Source organism: Rhinolophus ferrumequinum, chromosome 14 (genome assembly GCF_004115265.2).
Source record: "Rhinolophus ferrumequinum isolate MPI-CBG mRhiFer1 chromosome 14, mRhiFer1_v1.p, whole genome shotgun sequence".
NCBI classification, from domain to species: domain Eukaryota; kingdom Metazoa; phylum Chordata; class Mammalia; order Chiroptera; family Rhinolophidae; genus Rhinolophus; species Rhinolophus ferrumequinum.
Genome location: NC_046297.1, coordinates 55,809,002 through 55,816,101, shown reverse-complemented (window position 1 = coordinate 55,816,101; position 7,100 = coordinate 55,809,002). Strand labels below are relative to the sequence as shown.

At 40.6% G+C, this 7,100-nt stretch overlaps 1 protein-coding gene across 3 annotated transcripts in view; it reads left to right on the top strand.

The window, feature by feature from the left end:
- Positions 1-387: 387 nt before the first annotated feature.
- Positions 388-7,100, top strand: part of RAD21 (RAD21 cohesin complex component) — a 28,178-nt gene continuing 21,465 nt past the window's right edge. Inside the window, exon 1 of one of the 3 annotated variants that reach the window (XM_033126456.1) lies at positions 388-592. The gene's annotated coding sequence lies outside the window, so the exon portion shown is untranslated. The remainder of the gene's footprint in view (positions 593-7,100) is intronic. The other 2 variants (XM_033126455.1, XM_033126453.1) reach the window with 2 other exon arrangements.

Here is a 7,100-nt window from a genome sequence, read left to right as displayed (position 1 = left end):
CCCTACATGTTATGGGACTTGCTTAAGGGTTTTATGTTACTTTCGCCGCTAAGAACCATTAAAGTACATTTTTTGTGTGTCAGGGACGCACAAAACTGCACAACGACAGTTCTTTCCTTTAAAATAAGTGCAATAAAGCCGAACTTAAATCACTTCATTGGCAAGCACTGCGCCTGCGCTACTTCCCAGTTTGACAACGGGGGAAGACCCTCTAGCCAGAGAGTCACCCTTGCGCCTGCTCAGTTCGGCGCTGTACAACCCGGAGGCGGGTTCCAAAGAAAAGGAAATGGTCAGTGCGCCTGCGTCGCTCCGTCTGGGGCTTACGCTCACTGCGCAGGCGCACAGGTACCATTTTGACCGTAAACATCCTGCCGATTTGAACCGAGGATTTGGGCGGCAGGAAGAGTCGCGGCGTAACGGCAGCCATCTTGTTTGTTTGAGTGAATCGGAAAGGAGGCGGCGGCTGTGGCGGCGGCGGGAGCTGCTCCGAAGCTACACCTCACAAGGGCTCCCCCCCTTTCCCCGCCCCCTCCCCCGACCCTTTTCCCCTCCCCAGGCCACCCAACCCGCCCAACTCCCGGCGGAGAGCGAGGTAAGGTACTCGGCGGACCCCTTCTTATTCTCCGGCTCCCTCCCCCCACCCCTTCCCCGCCGTCTTGCGTTCGGGGAGCCGGACTCGGCTGGGCAGGGGGGCGGGAGGAGGCGGCAGTCGCCGCGCCCTGGGCCGCGGGCCGCGCTGCCACTCGCGGAGCCCCGCCAGCCGCCCCGGCCCCTTCGTCCGGGGCCTGCCCTCGACCAGGACCCGTGCAGCCTGGGCCCGCATCATCGCCTGTTCGGTAACAAATGGTCCTGGTCCATTGCAAGGTGCGAAAAGCCGTTAGTGCGCGGGTCCCCCGGGAAGCCGCATCTCCCCGAGGAGGCGGAGGGCACCTTGGGCCGCCGAGGGAGAAGAGCAGGTTTGAACGAGCCCGCTCTGGGGACTGGGCCGCCTACTCCTCGGGTAAAAATGGCTGTCTGGGAAGACGCGGGATCCGGGGTGGGAGGAGGCGGCGGCGGGCCCGGCGCCAGTAGTGCCAGCTCGGAGGGGCGGCGAGCGGCCGCCGACTTGGCGAGCGTGGGTCGCGGACCTGCGGACCCTGCCTTTGCGGCCACCGGGGGGCCGGAAGGTGGCGGCGGGCCCCTCGCCAGGGACTACTGCTCCTGCTCCTCATCTTTTTTTTTTTCCAAAGGAAGAATTTCATGTGGGGAATATTAAATGTTGGACAGACCAATAGAAAACGCGACCAAGGGAAGTTGCTTCTGATTCTTAGGAAATTAGCATAATCGGTTTTCCCCGGGACTTTTCTAATGGTGAAGGATATTGAGTGTTGTAGAGACGCATTGGGGAGGTGTGTTTCTGATAAATACTCTTGTGTCTTTTACCCCGCTGAGCAAGGTTTTGCGAATGATTGCTGCGATAGCGTGGGGTGACTGTCGAGTGGTGCTGCCAGACTGAGCGGCATTCTTCAAATTTGAAAGGCAGTGTTGGAGAGTTTGGTCACCTTATGATTTGCCAGGCTGTCTTGAGTGTTCAAAAACGCGGTTGTGTTTTTAAGGGTTTCTGGTAAGGGATTGTGTTTAACGACTTCTCTTTGCAAGCGAAAGTTAATGTTTGCTCCTGTTAACACGGTTTAGAATAACCACTAAACTCCAGAAAAAAATTCCTATCTTTAAAATGAATGGAAAATGCCAGTGAGCTGTGTGAGTCTGCAGAATTTTGGAGACAGGCTGGAGAAGCTTTCCTAAGTTGTAGCGTCATTCAATTTCTTTGTTTAATGTTGGAGGTAACGAAGTAATTGTTTTTGAAAAGACATTGATGAGGCATATGACGCATCCAGTGATTAACAGTGTGTAGATAGTTGAGGTGACAGCAAGTCACTTAGTAACTAATGGACATAGTGCTTTTTATACACAAGTCAAAAATAAACTTGGTAGCGCATGACCTTCATTTACCTTTTTTGTGTGTTTATAAAAGGCAACACATTAGTCTAGAATTGTTTTCCACCTAGAGTGGTATATGTTGAAAGTATTCTTAACATTGAGAGTTTCTTTCCTGATAAATTCCTATTCATTGGAGCACAAAAATCCTGAGAAATTTTTTTCTTTATAGATTGGTACAGAAGGGGAATTTCTAATAAAGATTTTGTGTTTTTTTAATAAGGTCAAAATTGTTAGGCACGATCATGCTGATGGCGTATGTTGTGTGATTTTTTTTTTCGAACTTACTATTTGCATGTACAGTGGCACTGTGTTAGGTATGCTGTTCTATTTAATACTCATAATTCTGTTTGGTAAATATTCCCATTTTATAGAGAAAGCTGAGACTCAGATGGGAAATAATTTTTAACCATTACAGAACAACTAAGGAGGGAGCTGAATTTGAACCTGCGACTCTCCGATTGTAAAAAATTCTTGTTCAAAGAATGTTAGTACCAGAAGGGAGGGGAAGCTCTAGTGTGCAGGTTTGGAAATGCCTTCTGTCCCTGAGACACTCCTCCAGCCCTCCAAAAAGATAATTCCATTCTTATCTGAAGTATTGACATTTTCCAAAGGTAGTAGATCACCGAATTTTCAACCTTCCTGGTTTACATAGTTAGGGAAAGTGAACTACAAAGATTAATTAACTTGCTAGTTAATGGCAAAGCAAAATTGGGTCTTGACTCCCAATATAATAGTTTTTACTTTGAATAGGTGATGTATGTGTATGCCCCAAAGTATAAAAAAAAAAAAAAAGTACAAAAAGATAGGCCTGACTTTCCAGACCTACTTTCCAAAGGTAACCAGTGTCATTAATTTCATTTGTACTCTACAGATTTATGCTTATGCAACCGCATGTAATTTATATAGAGAGAGGCGCTTCTTTAATACATATATCGTGTTTAAGGCTGCATAGAATTCTGTGGTGTAGCTGTATTAGTTAAAAGTCCATTATTGCTGCCCACGTAGGTTACCGTATTGCTAATATTTTGCTATTAAAAGTCATGCTGGGAAGGCAACATAGTGTTGTAGTTAGAGTCGTGGGTTCTGAAGTTCATGTACCACTTGCATTAAATACTAGTGACCATTTGGCACATTACTTATCGTCTCCTTCTCTTTGTTTCCTGGTCTGTAAAATGGGCAGGTATAAATTTACCTTGTAGGACTGTCATGAAGAGAATGGACACATAAAATACTTAAAGCTTAGTAGGAATTTTTTAAAAAATGTGTTACTAATATGCATCTCCAAGTACATATATTTTTGACATTACTGGCAGTGAGGTTTTGGTTAGAAAGTATGAGTGTTTGAAATTTTCATAAGACGTTGACAAATTGCTCTTCAAAGAGGTCATACCAGTTTATACAGTGTCCTGCCTTGCTTCCTAACAAATGAGTGAAATACTGTAATGACTAATATCATTGTAGAAACATGAGCTGTAGTTTGACTGGTTTTTTTGCAAAGATCTTGAAGAAAATGCCCCCCCACCCCCTGCTTTTTTTGCGTTTCTGAGTATGTTCTAAAATATCAGTCTTTCTGCCATTTCACATCAGACTTAAATTTTATTTTTTAGGACTAGTTTAAAAAAGTAGTTTACTGCTTTAGAGAAAAATTGAGAAATCATGAAATTGTTAAACTATGGGACCAAAGGCAGGCTTTCTGCTCAGTCCTTTTGTAAAGGATTAGCAGAATTTTCAGTCTTCAGAACCTGCAGAGATTAATCAACTTTTTTGTTTAAGGTTGGGTAAAGTTTGGTATTAGTAAGAGAAACAGTGGTTTAAAAGGCAACAATGATTACACTTTCTCCTTATTTAGGTATAAGCCAATAGTTGATCCAGCACTGTGCCTCAGGCTTCCTTTAGTTATTAGGGTGATTTCCTCTTGCTAATTGTTTCCCAGAATAATTGTAACACCACTCTGCTTTAGTTACCCCCCATGCCATGCCAGAAAAGCATCTATTTAGGAATCTGCCTGGGCATAGCTGGGATATTTTAGGCATGGTGCTCTGGGCAGCAACTGAAGTGCTGGCATAAGCCACGACACCTGTTGAGAAGTGTTTTAATTTCTAAAATCTCCAGAATTGTTTACATATGTCAATTATTAGATCACTTGGTGTAGTCTATTTCATTATTTATTAAGCACATATTTAGTAGTTGTCACACAACAGGTAGCATTATAGAAGTTTTTATTTGGAATACAAGTATCTTAGGTAGTGAAACTTGTGACTTGTGTGTGACAGTGACTATATTTCTAAGAACATACTGCCTTATTGGATTTCTCCAAATCCTGTAGATTTTGTTTATAATGCCATAGAAGCAGCTTAATTGTTGTGCTAACAAACTTTAAGGCTTGAAGTCAAAGTGCTGTTTGCAACATGGGAGGCTCTCTTTGATTATGGGAATCATAGTATTTTGATCTATAAAATACTGCTGAGAGGGAAACAATGTAACATGTATGCTTGAGGTTTTATTATTTAATGCTTCTACTTCAGTGTGTGCTCTGAATTCTTCCTAGCTTAGTATTCCTTAGTTTTCTTTTTAACCACATGTGAGAGAAAGTGTTCACATTAGGCAATTAATGAAGCCTGTTTTATTTTTCCTTTTGAGAAAGTTTTCCTAGCAATTAATGATCCCTTAGGAGCATCTGTTCAGAGAATGTCAGAATTTCAGGATCCTTTGCTATAATGGAAAATGGAGATGAGGCAAACCTGACTGAATTACTCTTGCACCACCGCCCTCTGCCCTCCTGAACATTTTTGACAGGCAGTTAATCTGTTGCCTGTGATGCATTTAACTAATGTTTATTTTCTGTACATTGGAAAGAATGGGCACAGTTTTTAATCGAAAGTACAAAAAAGCAAAGTTCTAGTTTTAAAGTTTGCAGTCTCATTGTCAAAACATGAAAATTAGAGTTAACTTACTCTGAATCTTTTTTTTAAGCTAATTCAAAAGGAAGTTTATATTCCCACTAGCAGTGTATGAGATGCAGCTTCTCTGTATCCTCACCAGCACGTGGTGTTACCATTAATTTTTATTTTAACTCTTGTAATAGGTGTACAGTGGTATCTCATTGGGTTTTAATTTGCATTTTCCTAATGACCAGTGATGTTGAGCATCTTTTCTTGTTATTATTTGCCATCAGTATATTCCCTTCTGTGAAATTTCTCATTTCTTTGCCCATTTTCTAATTGGATTTTTTTTACTGTTAAGTTTTGAGAGTCTTGTATATATTCTAGATCAGATCCCTGTCAGATATGTGGTTTGCAAATTTTTTTGCCATTCTGTGTCTTGTTTTTGCATCCTTGGTGGCGTCCTTTATAGAGCAAAAGTTTTTAATTTGATGAAGGCCAGTTTATCGGGGGTTTTTCTCTTATGGGACATGTTTTTGTTGTGCTGTCTAAAAATTCTTACCAAGCGTTGGGTATAAAAGGTTTGCCCTATGCTTTTTTCCTAAAAATTTTGTAGTTTTACATTTAAGGCTGTGATTTATTTTGAATTATCCTTTTATATAATGTGTGAGGTTTGGGTCAAGATTTTTTCCCCCTATGGATGATACCACTCACTCAAGTACCGTTTGTTGAAAAGACTAGTCTTCCTCCTTTGAATTGCTTTTGCATCTTTGTGAAAAATCTGTTGTCCTTATTTTTATGAATCTATTCTAAGTATTGAAATTGGGTTAAACTAAATCTTCCCACAATATTCTTTTTCAAAATAGTTTTAACTATCTAGTTCCTTTACCTTTCCATATAAATTTTAGAAAAACTTGTCAAATCTCAGTAGGATTTTGATAGAAGTTGTATTAAGTTTCTTTTAAAACTAAACATGCACTTACCATACTCTTAGCAATCACATTTCAGGACATTTGTCCCAAAGAAATGAAAACTTAGGTTGTCAAAAAGTCTATACACAAATATTTAAAGCAGCTCTATTTGAAATAGCCCAAAACTGGAAACAACCAAAAGTCCTTCAATAGGTGAATGGCTAAGTAAATATCCATCCCATGAAATGCTACTCAGCAATAAAAAGGAACATACTATTGATACATGCAACAACTTGGATGGATCGCAGAAGCATTATTTTGGGTCCGAAATGCCATTCTATAAAAGTCACTTACTGTATGATTCCATTTATGCAACATTTTCAACATGACAAAAATCAGAGATGAAGAACAGAGTGGTAGTTGTCAGGGCTTAGGAGTGGTGTACCGAGCAAGGAATGGATATGGCAAGGGCTAGAGAGGGGGAGCTCTTCGTGGTGATGAAATAGTTCTGGATCTTACTCGCCTGGTGGTGAATTACCCAAATCTACACATGTGATAAAATAGCAAAGAACTATTACACACATGTACCAATGTCAGTGTCCTGGTTTTGATAGTTTTATGGCTATGTAAGAGGTCACCATTGGGGAAAGCTAGTTAAAGGGTACATGAGACCTCTCTCTACTATTTCTGGGATTCCCTGTGAATCTATAATTCCTTTCAAATAAAAAGGATTTGCAAACTTTTTAAGTACTTTTCATGTGTTATGGGTGTGCTTGAGTTTATTTCTGTAAAAGCGTGATGTGTATCTTATTCTAGTCATGGACGTATTAGAAAAAGATAGAAATTCACTTGGCAAATGGACTTTCAAAAATCTATGAAAGGGGAAAATGAAATACTGGAAATAGCAATTTACACAGTTACCGTGTTTCCCAAAAAATAAGACCTACCCCGAAAATAAGCCCCAGTGAAGATTGTCAGCCAGACATACAGACATTTAGTACGTTATGACGATGTTCCAGAAGAAAATGACATGACTGTATTTGAATAAATGTAGATTGTTGTACATGAGAAAAATAGGACATCCCCTGAAAACATGCCCTAATGTGTCTTTTGGAGCAAAATTTAATATAAAACCCTGTCTTACATTCAGGGAAATACGGTATAAGACCCGGTCTTATTTTTGGGGAAACACGGTAATATATTCCAACCTGAAGTTTTAAGGCTGCCTTTTTTTCTTACGTATTAATACATTAGATTGCTGAAAGAAAAATAAAATATGAATAACATACTTGTATTTCTACTGAGACTGTTTCAATCATATGATAAA